The following is a 17421-nucleotide window of genomic DNA, read 5'->3' as shown; positions in this document are numbered from 1 at the left end:
TCGATATACCAAATATAGTCTTTGCTATATTTCTTACGCATTTCTGCTAGCGTTGTAGAAGTTATCTAAGAAGTAAATTTATATAAATAAAAGTGGTTACTTTAGCTGACAATCTGATGTATTTAATACATCGACATACCAAATAGAGTATTCAGTATATTTTAGTATTTTTTCAGTATGTTTATTTGGTGAAAATGATTTGCGAGTATCTCAAAGTTGAACTCACTCGAAAATAGCTTTCTTACTTGTTAAATATTATTTCGCTTGCCGTTATTTTCATTTTCAACTCATAACTTGAATTTTTAAAAATTCTCGTTTCAAGAAATAATTAGATTTTTAAATATTTGCAACTTTTCTTCATTTTTAAATTCTGCAAAATAATTTAATTTATTATCTTCAGCTTTTTTTAAATTTTTCTGCGTTCGCAATTTTCATTTTAGATAATCCTTTTTATCTTCCCTTTTTTCTATAAATATAATTTTCATAAAAAATCCCTGTCTTAAAAAACCCTTCTTTCTTAAAAACCATTTCTTAAGTTCAAATCTTATAGCAAATAAGTTACGATAATGCCAAAATTCTGAACTTCTACTTTGAGTGGTAATCATTTTTCGAGATCTTTGAGACTGCTTTTTGTTGCATTTGTCAACCTCCATTTTAAAATGTTATTTTGTCGAACACCCCTTACTAGAATGAATGCATAGTTGAAAACTTTCTTTTGCAACTTTCAACTCGTTACGCTTACCCTTTTCAACCCTGCACTTTCACACACACACACACACACACCCCGCTCACACATACAAACACAGTTATACGGTCTGATAAATACATTCTCTAGCCTCGAGCTTCACATTTGCATCTAGTATAACTCTCAGCTGTGTAGCACAGTCAACTGTTATACATAGAAATAGATCTCCGCTTCCAATAGACCATTTTGAGTAATATTTCAGCTACATTGTAGATAATCTTATCCTTAGCTAAGATCTTTTTCACACACTTAAAAAAAAACAAGCACCTTCATAACTGTTATACTTCTGTTGTTATAAAACTTGACTTTTTTGCAATAGCTAGACTAGACAACCAAAAAAAAAAAGCAAACAAAATCAAATACAAAAAAACATGAGCGGCAACAACAACAAAAGTGAGAACATGGCAACTTCTATTTGAATTTTTTTGTGAATAGATAAAACAATGCTCGGTCTATTGATTGCAGAACTTGCTCTCTCTTTCTCGCTCTCACTCTTACGCTATAGCGCTCTGCTGCAGTTGGTAAAGTTTTTGCGTCTGTCTCGTTTACGCTTTGTCTCGCCATGTCGCAAAGTTTGATTTTTTTCGTTTTCTTTTTCCTTACTTTTTTTTGTTGTTGTTGAGAAAGAGCAGCGTCTGTCTCGCTCTGACGGCTTTGTCTAATAACGACGCTGCAAGTGCTGCTCCTGTTGTTGTTGTTGTTATTATTATTGTTGTTGCTTTAGTAGTTGCTGTTGTTGTTGCTGGTTGCTATTTGGCAGACACTTTGCACGATATTTTCGAGAAAATTTGCACGAAAAAAAAAATGTGACAAAAATTTGACTAGGACGTTGTTTCGTGTTTTCGTTTTATTGCAATTGCCAGGGCCCGACACGAACGTAAAAAAAAATTATTTATAATAATGATGAGAACGAATCGAAAGTGTACGATAGTTGCGATAGTTAGTTAAATATATATATCTATGTATTATAGATTTATTATTGCACAGAGAGCGACATGCACAGTTATTGGTGTATTTTTTGTGTGTGTGTGTTCTTTTCTAGTTCCTTGTTGTGGTTTTTGTTGTTGTTGTTGTTTGTTTTTTAGTTTGGAAAAAACCGAGAACACAACAAATTCGTAACTGAATACAACACAAAAACTGGTGCAGAGGAGTCAAAAAATTATAAATGAATGTTCTCGAATTGAGAAACACAACCGAATGGAGAATCAAAACCGAACGAAAGCAACGAACGAACACGTACGACTGAAAAAAGCAGAAACAGCAAACAGGCGCCGCGGTCCTCGGTTCTCGGTCGTCCTTACAGCAGCAGTATCCCTTTTTTATTCCCCCGGCCCCCTCTTTCAACCTTTCTAGGAGAGCGAATGAGCGCACAACCACCGCACGCGTAGCGCGCTATCTCGCTCTGCTCTATAAGCTCTACGCTTACAGCCGGCCGGCATAGTACACACCCTTTTGGGCAAGCGAGACAGCGATAGCCGAGAGTCCATAGCTCACGTCACGTCACGTCACGCCATCGCCTTTGCTCTCACTCGCGCTCTTGCTCTTGCGCTCTCTCATTATTTTGGCTTGGCTCTCTTCGTGTATGTGTGTGAGTGTGTGTGTTGTTGCTGGTGGGTGATGAAAAGTAGAGGGAGTGGGGTGTTGTGGGCGAGTGCCAGCGTGTCGCTCGGGGGAATTTAAATGCAAAATACGGGCGTGTAAGTGTGTATCTGGCTATAGCCATCATACTCACAGATATGGCGCTATATACTTTGAAATGCAAATCAGACGAGTTACACGAACATTAACTAAAAGCCACTTTAAGCACGAGAGTACTTTAAATATTTACTTCTATCGCAAAAGCCTTCGCAAATCATCGCCGATCAAAGCGCAGTAGAGTTTTTTTTTTCAAGTCTAAAGCGATGATAAAGAGAATGCAAATTTTGCATAAATAACGAGCTGAATACAGTTGTACATTAATATTACTGTTAAAGAAGAATTCTTGAAAAATTAAACACAATATAATAGGAATGAAATGATTTAAGAAACTACATTTTAAAAAAGAATATATCAAATTTTTAAAATAAATATTTCGAAATACAACATCTCTTATAAATTAAAGATTTAATTTAAAACAGAATACAATTTAAAAAATATATATACTTTTTCATTTAAATAATTAATAAAATAAATTCGAAACACGTCTCTATATAATCGCACAAAGTACCGAAAATACTTGTTTAACTAAAGCTAGTACATTTTTTCTTGGCAAGTACATTTGCAGTAAAAAAAATGTCTCCGAATTTCCATAATTATCATAATTTTGCTATATTGCAATTATTTATGCAAATCGTACAAAAGCTCGCAGCATGCTTAAAGAAGATTTATAGTAGAGCTAAACAATTTCAAAATTTCAAGAGGCAAGCTCCGAATATGAATTTGCATAGATTTTGCCGTCAAAAGCTGAGCTAAGTACTCGCAATATATTTTGCTCGCAATAATTTGCATACTTAAAGCTGGTTAAAGCATTTGAAGTTTGAGGCTGATGTTCTCAGACAAGTTAATTGGATTATATTTGTAGATACATATATATGTATATGTATTGTATATATTCCCAATTGGATGCAAGATAAAAGCTTTGACAGAAAACACAATGAAAATTTAGACCCCTTCACCGAACTCTGCTGCTGCATAACACGCAATAAGGATACGCATGCAGTAGATGGTGGAGCAAGGGGGAAACGAACGCGAGAGCGAGAGAGCGCATGATATTTATGCCGGCAGCCGGTTGTTAGCAGAAAGCAGAGAGCGGCAATAGCAGTTACACACACACACACACACGCACAGGCACTTGCACGTTGAATTGCTCTCACAGAATAGCTGCTCTCTCTCTCGTTTTCGTTCTGAATCACTCTCTCGCATAGACTTCGTCTACTCCATACATGCCCGCGCGCTCACACTTCATCACAGCCATACGCCAACACTTACACACACGCACATTTACTTTTCGTTTCTCCCGCACAGACAAATTCGCTGGATCGCACACACAGCTTCCGTATTCTAAATAATGAAATTTCAACATTTGAGTTGACAACGTTGAAGATGAGCAGCAGACTATGGGTGAAGCGAGGGGGTGGGGAGGGGAGGTGAGCCAAAGCAGTCAAGCTAAACATCAGTCGGTTGCTTTTGGTGGTTTTGCTTGCTTTCGTGGCTTGGTTGCTTTCTCTTCGCAAAGGGGCAAGGGGGACGGTATGAGGCTTGAGTTTGGGTAACTCTGGGGGGTTGGTTGCCTTTGCTTTTGCTGTTGCTTTTGCTCTTGTTGTTGCTAATGCTCTTGTTGTTGCTTTTGCTGGTTGCCGCTTGAGTGGCAACCGTTTGCATTTTTTAAAGGATTTCGTTGTATTTTTCTTTTTATGTTTTCCTTTTCTGCTGTGCGTCCCACACTCTTTGCAAATTTAAAGTGTTTCTTATTTTTCTCATAGGCTCTTGAAGATAATTCCGTTTATCTTTTGACCCAATTCGTTTAATTTTGTTTCTTTTTCTTTTTTTTTTTTTTTTTTTTTTTTTTGTTTGGGGTGGTTCTCGTTTTTTACTTGAGTGTGTTTCTGTGTGAATGAGTGTCTCTATGTGTATGTGTGTGTGTGTGAGGCCTTGAGTATTGAGTGTCAAGTGGTTGCTTGCCATTTATAGCTTGTGTGCTAAATAACCATTCATAATGTGGGCGAAACTCACACACACACACACATACAACAACATTAAATATACTATTGTAGTTTGGAATCTCTGGAATTCCACTGATAAAGTAAATAAATAAATAAAGTACAGAACAGTAATTGTCAATATTTCATGCCTTATAATAACAACTCCTAGCTAATAGCTATTAATTGTTTACCCTAAACTTAAATATTAACTTGAAAAGTTCAAATAGAGAACTGAAATTTGGTTTTTATGATAGCAACCGCAATAATATTTACGTATACCAAGTTTTGTAAGGATATCTAAAAAACTGAGCAACTTAATTGATTAAAAGCAAGCGGACAGACGGCACGCTTTTTTTAGATTTACGCGGATAGAGCTGTCAGTATGCCAATATAAAGTTCCAAGGTAAAATATTTACTTGAAAAATAGAAATCTTGAATTGAAACTTAATTACAATTAAAAATAATTAAAATATTAACTTCAAAAATATAAATAGTGAACAGAAACTTAATTATATTATAGCAACTGCAATAATATTTACGTATACCAAGTTTTGTAAGGATATCTAAAAAACTGAGCAAGTCATTTGCTTAAAAGCAAGCGGGCAGACAGACAGACGGCACGCTTTTTTTAGATTTACGCTGATAGAGCTGCCAGTGTGCCAATATAAAGTTCCAAGCTAAAATATTTACTTGAAAAATAGAAATCTTGAATTTAAAATTTAATTAGTGAATTGAAACTTAATAATATGATAACAACTGCAATAATATTTACGTATACCAAGTTTTGTAAGGATATCTAAAAAACTGAGCAAGTAATTTGCTTAAAAGCAAGCGGACAGACAGACAGACGGCACGCTTTTTTCAGATTTACGCTGATAGAGCTGTCAGTATGCCAATATAAAGTTCCAAGGTAAAATATTTACTTGAAAAATAGAAATCTTGAATTGAAACTTAATTACAATTAAAAATAATTAAAATATTAACTTCAAAAATATAAATAGTGAACAGAAACTTAATTATATTATAGCAACTGCAATAATATTTACGTATACCAAGTTTTGTAAGGATATCTAAGAAACTGAGCAAGTAATTTGCTTAAAAGCAAGCGGACAGACAGACAGACGGCACGCTTTTTCAGATTTACGCTGATAGAGCTGTCAGTATGCCAATATAAAGTTCCAAGGTAAAATATTTACTTGAAAAATAGAAATCTTGAATTGAAACTTAATTACAATTAAAAATAATTAAAATATTAACTTCAAAAATATAAATAGTGAACAGAAACTTAATTATATTATAGCAACTGCAATAATATTTACGTATACCAAGTTTTGTAAGGATATCTAAGAAACTGAGCAAGTCATTTGCTTAAAAGCAAGCGGACAGACAGACAGCCGGACAGACGGCACGCTTTTTTCAGATTTACGCTGATAGAGCTGTCAGTGTGCTTTTAATGTAATGCGGTCTAAGCCACTTTCATCCATTTACCTTCATTTACTTGATCCATTACACGTCTAATTCATTTGATGACGAAACAACAGAAAGACAAAAAAAGCGTATGAATAGAACAAAACAAGTTGAAGATCCATTCCATCCCTTCGCTTGTTGTGAAAAGTAAAAATGAAAAAAATGTTCAGCCATATGTCTTCATTTCCAACTTTCCCGAAACGCCAAAATGTTTTCAAGTTTTGACAAAAACAAAAGGGTTAAATCTAATGAAGGGGGATCGTGCCCGGGAATGAATGAGAAAACAGTGTTGATAAGAAAGCAAAAAAAAAAATTAAATAATAAAAGTAAAACCAGTTCTCTAGATCCGAGAGTAGCGTGTAAAAAAGGTAACTCGATGCGACCAGAACGAATTCATTTGCATTTTTGAGTCGCATCGTGCTAAATGTAACACTTTCCCAACTATGTAGCAACCACCAAGTGCATCATTGTCGGGTTAACGCACGATCCACAACCACCACCAAGGGATAAACCCAATGTGTAGGGGATCACAGCTGTCAAATCTGCAGTCGAACAATTTATGGACACAGGCGACTTATTGACACTTCGCATGTAGCATTTTTGCAAACCTTATGTAATGACATTTGCAGTCAGAAGCAGAGGCAGAGGCGTCGCAACGGGGATTGCTCAAAAACGAGGGGGGGTTCAAAAGAGTCTGTGTCGAACGATCACACTAACTGCACATAATTTTCAGAAAAAATAAGAGCATCTACTCATCTGATGAACTAAAACGCTCCTTTATTTTGGTTGATTCTAGGATAATAACAAAAAATTAAAAAGAATGTGTTATAAATTAATGAATAAAGTGTGCATGCTAATTTCACATTTTATCAAATAGATTAATTTAAAGAAAAACAATGTAAGGAACATAACATGTTAAATTTTAATTAATTAAAAAAAAAAAACAAATAAAATTCTTAATTATAATCGAGGCATATGAAGTTTTGAATTGTCCGAGAAGCTCTAACAATTTTATCATACTGAAATAAATTTGACAACCCTAAGTATTGACTCTTGGACCTCTTAGAAAAAAAAATGAATGCGCTTGCTTTGATAGTTGTTGGTATAACAAGTAAGAAAACCCACTATATTTGGTATATTAATATACTATTAAATTCAAAATATACCAAAGAGTACTAAACATACCAGATTGTCAGACAATGTGATTATATATTAACAAGCGGATCAAGAATATATATTTTTAATATATACTTCTACTTGTTACATTTCCTTCTGTGATAAAGTTAGAATACCATACCATAAATCGAAAAAATATAAACATTAATATACTGTAACATCAGATAGTCATGAATATATATGCTGTATATATACTTCTGCTTGTTACTTTTCCAGCTGACACAAGGTTATAATGCCATTCTAGTATTATTATCGAAATATACCAAATTCATAAGCAGAAAATATACTTTAAAATATCAAAGGCTATAGTTGGTATAGTATATTAATATACTATTCCATTGAAGAGTACTAAGCATATCATATTGTCAGGCAATAATGAAAATATATATATGAAAGGATGAAAAATTTATATACTTTATATATACTCCTGCTTGTTACGTTTGCTGCTCTTTAATAAGCAAGTTCTTGTGTAAATAAATTTTAACTGGTATTCTCGACAATTGTTTGCTTACATCTCGTTTACATTGTTGCCAACTTCGCCCCTTTGGGACGCCTCTGGCAAGTGCGTTGCATAGTTTGCATTGTTCGAAAATTAGTTAGCGCCCCATTTTTCGCAATTGTTTGTCCACTCTCTCTATCTCTCTCACTCTTTCTCCCTCTCAGTCTCAGCTTGTTAGCAACGAGTTCAATGCACTCGCAATTGCATAGAACATTCAGGTAGACGATTGAATTGAATTGATATAAATTGATGCACGTCCCAAGCAATCAGCCCAAGTCCAATGGACCAGGTCCAGACTCTCTTTCTCTCTCTCTCTCTCACCGTCTCTCTCTCTCTCTCTCTCTATTTCGCTTGCATCTCTCAGCCTGGACATTAGGCTGGTACAGTGAAGCCTGCCGCCTGTTCGCAGCAACCCTCGACGTTCATTAGCGTGCCACACACACACACACACGCACACACAAACACACACACACACAAGCGAACACATGTGGCAAGTAGTTAAGGGTTGGCGCCCCGTGTCGCTGCCAAATGAGACGGCATCAAAACGCCCAAAAGACAAAAAAGGTGAACTCGTGTTCCCCGATAACCATCATAATTATATAGACAACTATGCAAGTTGGACTAATTAGCTGCAACTCCAAATCGCTTGACCAGAAACGTTCTCTGAAAATGATTGCAATGGAGTGAAAACTGAGCGATGTTCTTTGATGTTGAATTGATTTCAAAGATTATGATAATAATTGCATTTTAGTTGATCAAATATTTCTTCATCTTATTCATTTTCATCACTCTTAATCCTTTTTGTTTTTATTTTCTTTATATTATATTTCACTTTTTGCTGTACAATAATAAAATATAATCATCATATTTTTTTAAATATCCTTTTTTCATATACCTTCTTGAAACTGTCTTCTTTTTTTATATCTTTTCATTTGTATAGTTACTAATAATTAGTGCATTTTATAAGCCGAAAATATGTATTTATAATGATTATGTTATCGGTATTTTACTCCAAACAAACAAAAATTCCTTTTAAGATTTAAATTTGATTATCATATCGTCTTCATAATAATATTTCAAAGAAATTTCTTTACTCGTATTGTTGTAAAAATTTGCATAGGTCTGTAAAATATATCTTACTCTCATATGCATTATTATTTATATAATTTATTTAAATTGCTTTAGTTTTCTTTGTTTCCCAATTTTTCTTTCATTCTATGTAGTAAAAATAGAACGAGAAGCGAATGAATGAAAACTAGAAACGTATGAAACTAAAGAAATTCAAATAAGTTATATAAATAAAAATTCTATATACGCTATATATTTAATTTAAGCAAATTTGTAAATTTCTTAAATCTTAGCTTTGCTTCCTTTTTGTAAAGTTTGTTGTTCTCTCTTTCTCTCTAATATACAACTCTACCTTTCATTGATAAACTGTTTTATCTGTTTGTCTTTGATATTCCTGCTTGCTTTTTTTCAGCTACTTCTTCGTCATCTCTTCCTTTCTTTTCTTAATTAGTTGCTGTCTTTATTCCGCTTTTTTACGATCACTTTGGCGCTTATGTAAGCTTTTGTAACAGGTCCTTGTTCACATATGTGAACTTGTATGCATATATATTGTTCTCTCATTCTCTCTCGCTCTCACTGACTCGCTAACTTTCTCGCTCGCACTTATTGGTGTCGTGCTGCATTCACCTGAGCGTCAAGCAGCGCCACCTGCTGTCAGTTGACACTGCTCTGCTGCTGCTGATGCAGGATATTGAACTCTGACACAATGCTATGTACAACATAAAGGCGAACTACCTCCCCGCCTCTCTTCCCCCCTCTCTCTCTTCATCTGTATCTCTGCAGCCAGCCGCCCACCTAGCGACACGCCTACCCACCTCCCGTCCCCAAAACACAGCTTGCAAAATGTGGGCAGCAAGCGCCGACTTTGTGTGTCCTCCTCCCCCCTCCCTTCTCTCTCCACGCTCTACTTTTCGTGTTTCGTCTCTCGGTTGCCGGCCGGTGGCCAACTTGTCCCCCTCCTCCACCTCTCTCCAACCCCTCTCTCCATACACCTGCTCTCGCTCTGCTTTGCGCGCAGTCTCTTGCTCTCAGCATTGTGCTCTGCTCTGCTCTCTCTCATTCACTTTTATGCTTCCACTCGTTCTCGCTCTCGCTCTTGCGCTTGCATATTTAGCGCATTCATTCATGTTCTACGTTCTGTGTGTGTGTGTTTTACTCTCTTTTGCTCTCGCGCTCGCTGTCTGTGTGAGCGTGCAAATGTATTTGTGGGGCGTTGTTTTGATTTCCATGGATAGATTGCGCAATCTATGCTTCACACAAATTTTCTAGGAAGCAAGCGAGAGAGTAAAACTAAAAGGAGAGTAAGCGCATGTCTCTGATAGCCAAGTGAGCCTATGTGTGTGTGTGTGTATGTGTGTGTATGTGTGTGTAGTTGTGGGTGCTTTGGGAATTTGCGCTTTGGGGAGCTGCGCACAATGTGCGGAAATTGAATTTGCGGCAGCAGCAGCAACAACAACAAAAAGCACAACAACACCAACAACAACAACAACAAACAGTGAACAACACGCAAAACACAAAACAACAAGGAAAAAAACGTTGCCTCATTGCATTTTATGTGTTCTCGACGTGGCCGCTGCTCAGGGTGTGTCTATGTATGTGTGTATGTGTGGGTGTGAGTAAGTGAGTGTGCCATACACCCACACACACACACGCACACACGCGCACAGCGAACCGGCTTTTGTTATTTCGTTAGCACATAAAATGGTTTTGATGTTTTTTGCGCTTTTTCTCTTTTTTTTCATAAATTGCAACAGATATAAACACTCACACACACTCATAAATGAATGTAGATATGTGTATCTCTGTGTGTGTGTGTGTGTGTTGTACCTGCCAGCTGAAGGAAAGGAAAACTCCAAATTGCACATTAACATTTATTGAACATTCCCAGTTCCCAGTTCCCAGCTCCCGTTCTCGTTCTCTTTCTCGTTTTTGGGAGCATAAAAACCAACGCGAAGGGTCGCAAATATAACGGCATCTAAATGGGTTCCATTTTCAGGGGGCAACTATCAATATATCTATATGTATATATTTCTTTTTTTGTGGGAGCAGAGGGATCTCATAACGCCTCGTGCCCCCAAAAAGTTGCGCATTCATATCGAATAGTTTTATTTAATTTAAGTAAAATGTGAGCTTTAAGGAGAAAGTTTGAACCCAGTTTGAACTATGATCATGTTTCGCATACATTATTGGATTCTTTCTTTAAATAAGCTTTTCATATCCTCTAACTATAGGGGATACTATAAAAACAAATCATCTACAGAAAAATTACGTTAGAATACTTAAAAAAAATGTAAGAATCAATAGGTATATGTTTCTCTAAGCACATAAAATATTTCTCTGACTCAAAAATTGTTATAACATCTATTTAACATGTTAGATATACATCTGGCAACCCTACTAATGTTCATCTGGGCACACTGACAGTAAGTATCAATTGTTCGATACAATCCTTTTTAAATTAGAGTCTCTCTAACTGAGTGCAACTACTTTATATAGTTTTAATATATCCATAAAACGTTATTATAATCGTTGTTATAATTACATTATAACAAAAGAAAAATGAATATTTTCATATTACAAAATAATTAACATTTATATGGAAAAGCATATTCAACTTTTTGCATATTACAAAACAACTTTTCTGTCACACCCCAAATTTTTGCCTTCTTTGAGGCAACTCATAAAGATGTTAATATACATTTAATGAAGTAATTATTTTGACCATTTAGAATACAATGTAGCAAAGTTTATCTGCGGTCAGTTTTAAGCACTCGCATAAAAACATTTTATAGCAACGCGTTCTAACCGCATTTCAACCTCGAATACTCTGTAATCTTCGAGAGCGAGAGAGACTGAAGAAATTTGTACTTACTAGTAACAAATATGAAATTTAAATGTTTTTTATTTTTTTAAATTGTTTAAAAGTATTTTTGGCTGTCAATCTGGTATATTTTTACCTCTATGGTATATTTCAAACATCATTCATTCGTTCATTGATATACCAAATAGGGTGTACAGTATATTTTTAGTATGTTCGGTACAAGTAATGTATATTTCAAAAGTCGTAAAACACCAATGTACCAAATATGGCCTTTAGTAAATTTTTAGTATTTTTGTGTTATATTTATTTGGTATATTTTAATATAAATACCGCACTGTTTTTCGATAAAAGGTATCTCACAGTCGAGCACACTCAACTATCTTTCTTTCTTAGGAAACGCTGCAAAGTATGCTATAAAATGTTGCAATTCTTGCAGCGTATTTACTATGAGGTGTGTCTTTGTCTTTTCTACGAATTACCAAGTTCTATTAACTTGACGGCTGGAAAAAAGAAAATACATTTTCATTTTCAATTGTTGCGTTTGGCGTAACATTTCTTGGCAGCGGGCGTCAGTTGATGTTATTTGCCAAGTTGAAAATTGCTTTTGAAGTCGAGTCAAGTCGGCCAATGGCCAAAAAAGAAAAGAAAGGCACGAAAAAAGAAAGAAAAAAAAAACAGCAGCAAAACTTTTCTAATTAATTGTTTAGCACTTGGCAACTTTGGTTTCTTTCCCTTCGTTTTGCTCAAAAGAGAAAATTTAAATGAAAACAACAGCCGATAATAATGATGACGACGACAATGATGATGATGAGATGTAGAATGTAGAATGAAGAAGAAGCAACGAAGATGCTCATAATGAGCATCACTTTGTTTATTTATTTGAATGCCAAACAAAGAAGCTTCAGCTGCAGTTTTCGAAAGATTCTTTACCGGAAAACGAGAAGCAATGAAGCAAATAATGCAAAAATACTTGCAAAGCAAATTACTTTTCAAAAGAGTTGCAAAAGTCTCAATAACAAGTTGCAGCAAAATTTTAAGCTTGCAAATTGTAAAAGGAATGCTTAAGAACAAATTGTTGATTATTATTCAAATGCAAAATGAATTAATGAGTTTTGCTTGTTGCCAATTATATTACAAAATTATATTTCAATGACATTATAGAGTGCTAATTAATACAAAACAAGTAACAAAAGCAACAGTCGAGTGTACTCGACTCTCAGATACCCCGATATACATTTTGAGTAAAAGCAAAAGAGTGCGGTATTATTCTAAAAATATACTAAATATATCTCAAAAATACTAAAAGTACACTAAAAGTTATATTTGGTATATTGATAAAGATATCAAATTAATATACTGTAAAAATACCAGAAATACATTAAAGATGATATTCGGTACATTGATAAAGTAAACATATCAAATTAATATTCTGTACAAATATTGAATATATACCGAATGAATATACCAAAAATACTAAAATATGCCAGGGGCTATTTTTGGTATATTGATATAGTACTACATTCAAAATGTACCATAGAGTGAGAAAAATACCATATATTATATTCCAGTCCTTGGAAATAATCAACTATATAGCTGAAGTTTTCAATTCATAGAAAACAAGATTAAAGTTGATGATAACAAGTTTTTATTCTTTTTTTTTTTAATTTTTCATTTATTTCAGTATTTCTTTTTTTTCAAATATTAATGATAAGAATTCCATTTGATATTTCATATAGTAAGCGTTTATAAAAGTCTTTTATAATGTTTTTGAAAAGTCTTTTACACTCTTGTTTGCAAAGCAGCTTAGGATGCATAATTTCCAATCAAAGCATCTTTTCTAGTTATCCCAAAAAGGGTTGTAAAACTCTTAAATTATTTAGGGAATTTTAAGAGATTACTATAGGTACTATTTTACAAAAAGTATTGGACTGTAAAGTTCTTGCGATTCGTTGCAGTTTTTCGTCCTTTTGTTTGTAAAATGTTTTTCGTTCTTGCTTTGATGGAAATGAAGAAATTTTTGAAAATGGAAAGCAGCAAAGCGAATCATGATGGTTGAGGATGAGACTGAGGCTGAAGCTGAAGCCAGTCGCCTGCCTGATAAAGGTTTTGCCGGAGGGATTACTTTAAACAATTTTTGTGCGTGTATTTTTTTTTTTTTGTCGACTAGGGTTGCAAAAGTTTCGCCGACAGGCTGCAGTTTTTCTCCTTCTTCTTCTTCTCCCCCAATGCACGTTTTTCTCGTTTTCGCGTTTCTGTTTTCTGGTTTATTTTTTTTTTTTCTGGTTCGTGCAGTTGTTTTCTTTGTTGAGGTTATGTATAACCCGCTCCCAAGTTTGTCCAGACAATGTACCACTCTCGCTCTCTCTCTCTCTCGCTCTCTCTCTCTCTCGCTCTCTCCCTCTCTATATATATACAGAGTTACATGGCATACGTCATTTCTAAAACAAAAAAAGAATAACTGCTCCTAGACCGTCCACCATGGACCATCGACCATCAACCGTGCACCTTCCCCTACCCCTACCCCTTCCCCTCCCCCTTCCCACGACCTTCCCCTTTTCCCCTAAAGTGATGCTGCTGCTACTGCAACCGGATGCTGTCCATTTCAATTATCGTGCGCTCAGCGCTTTGGAGTGGTGCTTGAATTTTGAATTTTTCGCTGCCATTGTTGTTGTTGTTCTTGTTGTTGTTGTTGTTGCTGTTGTCAGTTTATACATTTTTGATGTTTATAGAAAACGCAGCAGCAAAACAGCATGTAATCAAGTTACGTTCGACGTTTGCAACGACTGCGAAATACCCGATAACTATTCATTTCATTTTCATTTGCACTTAAGTGCATTTTCAAACTTTCAACATTTTCTACAATTTGATATTAATGCAATTATTTTTCATATTTGAATTTATACAATTTTCTTCTATGCACAGTTATCGTCATAATACTCCATCAAAGCTCTATAAAATTGTTTCTTAATTGAAAAAGTGCACTTAACAGCAACTAAAACCAATTACGACCTTATTTTATGCTACACAAAAGTTCTGAAAATTTGTTCCCTAATTGTAAATTTCATTGTTGGACGTTGATTTGATACTTAACTAACTATTAATTTCATTTTCAAACTTTACATAGTCAAATATGCACTTAAGTGCATTTTAAACTAATTCAAATTATTAACATTGTTGGTGGCTAAACAAAAATTGTTTCGTTATTGCACATTTTATTGTTGAACGTTGTTACGTTGCTCGGTCTTATTTACATTACAACTTCGACAAACAAATATTGCACTTAACTGCAACTAAAACCAATTATATTATATTGTGGTAAGCAAAAGTTCTATAACATTTTTTCCTAATTAGAAATATTATGGTTGAACGTTTTGGTATATACAATATTTACTATAGTAGTTATGATTCCTGAAAATTTGGTTGCGATCAGATAAAAATTGTGGAAGTTATTAAAAAAATACTTTTGTATGGGCAAAAACGCTTACTTACTAGGGTCTGAGTAGCTTTGGCTGACAATCTGGTATATTGTGCCGTCTATGGTATATTTTGAATGCGGTACTATGTCGATATACCAAATATACCATTTGGTATATTTTTAGTATTTTTGCAGTATATTCGGTATATTTTGAGAAAATACCGCAAAATATGTTTCTTTTATTCAAAATGGGTAGCGGGTATCTCACAGTCGAGTACACTCGACTGTAGCTTTCTTACTTGTTTGTATTTGAGTTTATGGTAGACATAATACTGCATAATACTTCATCAAAGTTCTACCAAATTTTGTCTTTATTGAACTTTTCCGATGCATTATAATTTCTTTGAGACTCTAACTTTTGTGATTCCTGAAAACTTTGTTGCAATCAGATAAAAATTGTAGAAATTGTTAAAGAAGTAATTTTCTATAGCAAAAAACGTCTACAATAATCGAGTCTTAGTTGCTTTGAATGACAATCTGGTATATTTTTCAGTCTATGGTATATTTTGAATGTATTACTGTGTCAGTATTTTTGCGGTATATTAATTTAGTATATTTTAAGCATTTTCACTTTTACTGAAAATGTTTATCGGGTATCTCACAGTTGAGCACATTAAATGAGCATTAAATTAATATTGCTCTAAAATTTGATTCGACTGAGTATACCCTTTAACAGCGCTGACTGCCGGGTATGGCAACACAGAAAAACACAGAAAAAAAACGCAACTTCGATGCGGCTTTACAGCTGCCACAAAGCGCCGCTGCGTCGCCTCCCCGCAAGCGCCTGGCCAAAGGTCCTCTCAGACTATCCACAACTTGGCTAATGGCCATATGGATTTGCATGTGGTTGCTCCTTCTCCTTCTCCACCTCCATCTTCTTCTTCTCCATCTCCTTCTCCTTCTCTGTCTTCTTCTCACTGCCTGGCTGCTTTTTATATATTTTTTGGTGGTGGTCGCGCGTCTCACATCTCTCAAAACTTTGTGAGCGCTGCACTTTAGAACGCTGCTGTCCAGTGGTTGCTGCTGTGCTGTGATGTGTTGCTGCTGTGCTGTGTTGCTGTTGCTGCTGTGCTGCGCAGGTAATGAAAGTTGTCAGTTCCCTGGTCCCTGACGTTCCTGAATTCGAGTCCGTGTCAGAGTCAGCAGCGTCTGAATTTCTATTTTCCTTGTTTTTTTAATTTTTCTATTCTCGTTGGGTGGTTTGGGTTGTTGCTGTTGTTGTTGCTGTTGTTGTTGCTGTTGCACAGTTGGTGGCTGTTTTTTAAACTTGTTTGCAGTTTATTTTGCTTTTTTGGTTTTGTTTGATTTCCCCTCCCGCTAGCTCAACCCTTTTTTGTTTTTTGATTGCTTCGAAGTGCACTTCAATTGCATTTTATTAGAGTTGTGCTCAAACGCAACATTTTCTGTCAACTTGTGCAACTTGTGTTTACCCAAAAAGTTTATTTGCTGCATTCAAAACAGGTTTTCTGTTCCCGTTCTTGCCTTTGTTTAACATAAGATTTTCCATGTTCAAGTTTTGCAAAAATCAAATTCAATTTGGAAACACAAGAGACATGAAAAGTTTCAGACTTTAATTCCCGATCTCATAGGCAGAAGGAGGCAACTCTGATCCCAATGTAGTATATTTTGATGTACCAACTATATATTTTGGGTATACTTCAGTACATTTTAAACGTCGTGGTATATCTATATACTAATTATAACTTTTTTATTCATTTTCTCAGTAAATTGATTGAAAATGGGGTAGCGAATATAGTATTTTTTGTTATCGGTGGTATAATTTGAACGCAATATACTAATTACAACCTTTGCTATATATTTTAGTGGTTTTTGGTATATATTTATTGAGTTGCGAGTATAACATATTTTGTGCTTCATAATATATTTTGAACGTTGTAGCATATATAATATAATCCTTGCTAAACTTTAGTATTTGTTGGTATATTTTAAAGAAAGCAAGTAGTTTGAATAGTATATTTTGTACTCTATGGTATATATCGAACGTAAAAGTATTATTTTGGTGCATTAATTTGGTACATATTTCCAATAGAGTATAGTGTATTTGTACATTTCGGTATATTTCAGTACTTTTTCGATATATTTATTGAGTTGCGAGTATAACATATTTTGTGCTTCATAATATATTTTGAACTCAGTAGCATATCGATATAACCGTTGCTATATTTTAGTATTTTTTTGCTATATTTTATAGAAGCGGGTAGCGACAATAGTATATTTTGTACTCTATGGTAATAGTAGTCTAATGGAATAGTATATAAATATACCAAATATAACCTTTGGTATATTTTAGTATTATTTTGGTGCATTAATTTGGTATTTATTTCAAATAAAAACACACAATGTTGCCCTTATTCGGCTGTAACTTTCTATCTGGTTTTATTATTGCTTTACGACTATCAGCTTATATGGAGAAATTTAGTAAAATATTTGAGTTGAAAATGCTCCTACAAAATAATACTATTGAATTAA

General features: G+C 34.6%; 1 protein-coding gene across 6 annotated transcripts in view; it reads right to left on the bottom strand.

Annotated features, from left to right (window-relative positions):
* The window catches only part of LOC133847848 (ELAV-like protein 1), a 42656-nt gene that overhangs the window by 13326 nt on the left and 11909 nt on the right, over positions 1-17421 (bottom strand). The window contains exon 1 of one of the 6 annotated variants that reach the window (XM_062283109.1): positions 1349-1987. The exons of the other annotated variants lie outside the window; for them this stretch is intronic. The gene's annotated coding sequence lies outside the window, so the exon portion shown is untranslated. Of the gene's footprint in view, positions 1-1348; positions 1988-17421 lie in introns of those variants that run through there. 6 annotated transcript variants of the gene reach the window in all.

Source organism: Drosophila sulfurigaster, chromosome X, assembly GCF_023558435.1.
Source record: "Drosophila sulfurigaster albostrigata strain 15112-1811.04 chromosome X, ASM2355843v2, whole genome shotgun sequence".
In the NCBI taxonomy this organism is placed as follows: Eukaryota; Metazoa; Arthropoda; class Insecta; order Diptera; family Drosophilidae; genus Drosophila; species Drosophila sulfurigaster.
Note: the sequence above shows the minus strand (reverse complement) of the source record. Positions and strands in the feature narration are given on the sequence as shown.